Source organism: Eschrichtius robustus, chromosome 11, assembly GCF_028021215.1.
Source record: "Eschrichtius robustus isolate mEscRob2 chromosome 11, mEscRob2.pri, whole genome shotgun sequence".
Classification (NCBI taxonomy): Eukaryota; Metazoa; Chordata; class Mammalia; order Artiodactyla; family Eschrichtiidae; genus Eschrichtius; species Eschrichtius robustus.
Window position 1 is genome coordinate 93,450,130 of NC_090834.1, and position 3,099 is coordinate 93,453,228.

Below are 3,099 nucleotides of genomic sequence, written 5' to 3' on the forward strand. Positions count from 1 at the left end.
CAGTGGATGTTCTGGGTCATTGATGGAGCTAATCAGATTGAAGATCTACTGCATCAGTGCTACCTGGAATGGCTCATCTTCGTAGCCTGAGGTCACTGACCACTTTCCAGAGTGCTTGTAAATGAGGGGGTTACATTCAATTTTTTAAAAATCCTTGGAAATTATTCACTGATTAAAATATTTTATTTCCCTACTTCTATCTGTAGATATAGATATGTTTTCAAAATAGCTTTTTTTATCTGTATTCCATTCCATAAATAAAGTCTTCAATGGGAAATATTAAAGTGTCAACTTGCTTTGGTGTTTTTTTGTTGTTTTTGCTTTTTTCCTGATATACCTATATAGATATAGATGTTTATATATGTAATATTTTATGTATAAATAAGGATACTGCATATATATGAATATGTAACAAGGATACCGAGTTATAAAATAAATGTGATGTGAAAACTTCCTCTATTTTATTAGTTGTCAAGTAAATGAAAATTAAAATCATAATGACATACCATTACATGGTGATCAGAATCATTAAAGTTCAAAAGACTAAAAATATGTAGCGGTGAATATGTGGAGCAACAGGAATTCTTATTCACTACTGGGAAAAACTCTTAGCATTATCTACTAAATTTGACATACTTAGGTATATACTTTGTAGAAATGGTGCACCTGTGACCAACAGACATGTACGAGAATGGTCATAGCAAGTTTCATCATGTTATAGTCATACAATGTAATACTAAACTATGATGACAATAATGAGTAGGATGTGCAGACTTTAAACAATATGTACATTATAATTTCACTTAATAAAGTTCAGTGATAAGTAAAACATATATTGTGTTAGGAATCAGGAGAGTGTTTTCTTTGGGGCGGAAAAGAGACATATGCTTAGGAGGAGGCTTGTCTATCTTCTTGAGTGTTTGTTTATTTCTCACCTTTGGTAGTATTTACATGAGTGTATTTCAGTCAGTGATAATTCATAAATCTATGGGCTTAAAATTGTGAACTTTGTGCACGTGGTTCAATTAAAAAAACTAAAATGCATTGTGTAAAAATAGGAAAAACTGGAATTAGGAGATCTAGAAGCAAGGTGGTATGCCTTGCTGTCACTGAATATTATGGGATTTGCCTCATCTGCAAAACAAAAAATTGTCACTTGGAATAAAGATGAATTTTGGGCTTTGTGAGGCAAAGATGCCAAAGGCATACTCTTTTAGAGGTAAGTTGTGCCACAGAGAAAAGTGTCAGGAATTAAAATAAACAACAAGTATATTCTGATTTGAAGTGTGCTTGTTTTAAGGACCTGGCAAGTGTTACATTCCTCCCTTTAAAATGACTCCTAGATACAGAGAACAGCAATAAAGGCAATAATTACAAAGATTTTTTTCTTTGTAAATCCATATTTCCTGTGCATTAATACAACTTAATTTATAAGGATTAAGGATATTTTGATGAACACCAAAGCTATTAATGATTAATCTAGTTGTTTTAGAGTGTGTCTGCTTGAGATAATGTTTTGCAATCCTGACATTAGCACAATCCATCTGGCTCTTACATTTATGCATACTTAGATGGAGGTGCCTAGAATGTTGTATGCTGAACACTAATCATGTATTAACAAATGCATTATTGCCAAGTGACATATTTTTACTCGCTTGTTAAAAACATATCTCTTAGTAAATATCTTCATCTTTTTAGTCCTTAGGTGAGTTTGAGTTTATTTTGTATCATGAATTTAAGAAGTACAGCACTTTTATTTTTCTACTAATATAAGTTCATTTTTCCAATTTTTACCACCTATGGCCTAAGCATGAATAATTTCAGTTGGATATTATTCCATACTATAATAGTAATCCCTGACTTTATTTAACAATACAGTGAAAGACATTTCTTCTGATAATTGCTGAAGTATATATGATTACTTGTTCCACAATGCAGATAGTACTTTTGTCATTTTCTCCAATATCTCCATATTTTATCACTTTAACATGAATATCACCAATAAACATCCAAGTTCTTCCAATCTCTTATCAGCAGTACCATCTATAAAATGGAGTGGAACTATTTAATTAAGAATGATAAATAGTATGAAAGTTCCTCAAAAAATTAAAGCTAGAACTACAATGTGTTGTAGTATTCCCACATTGGGGTACTTATCCAAAAGAACTTAAATGAAAATCTGGAAGAGATATTTGGACTCAGGTTCATTGCAGCATTATTCACAATAGCAAGATATGAAAACAACATAAATATCCACTGGTAGGTGACTGGATAAAGAAAATGTAGCATGTACATACAATGGAATGTTATTTAACTAAAAAAAGGGGGAATTCTGCCGTATGCAACAGCATGGATGAACCTTGAGACACTATGCTAAGTGAAATAAGCCAGTCACAGAAGCGCAAATATTGCATGATTCCACTTACATGAGTTATCTAAAATAGTCAAACTCATAGAAGAATATAGTAGAGTGGTGCTTGCCAGAGGCTGGGGAGGGGGAGATGGGAAGTTGCTGTAAAACAGGTACAACGTTTCAGTTATGTAAGTTGACTCTGCTCTAGAGACCTGCTATTCAACACTGTGCTTATAGTTAACCATACTGTATTTTACACTTACACATTTGTTAAAAAGTTAGATCTCATCTTAAGTGTTCTCTGAACAATTTTAAAAAAGGATAAATTAAAAACTTAATGTACATAACATTCTGACTCAGAAAGCAAAGGATCAATGACAACATTTGTTACGTGCAATGCTGATTACATGTATAGGAAATGCTTTTAACCCACTTCCAATCACTGTTTCTAGATACAGCCCTGTCATTGGAACAGAATATGCAGTCATTGTACCTGCCATATTATTATTATTTTTAAGAGTTACTTTTTTAAATTTTTATTTTATATTGGGGTATAGTTCATTTACAATGTTGTGTTAGTTTCAGGTGTACAGCAAAGTGATTTAGTTATACATATAAATATATCTACTCTTTTTCAGAATCTTTTCCTATATAGATTATTTTAAGAGTATTGAGTAGAGTTCCCTGTGCTATACAGTATGTCCTTGTTGATTATCTATTTTATATGTAGTAGTGCATATATGTTA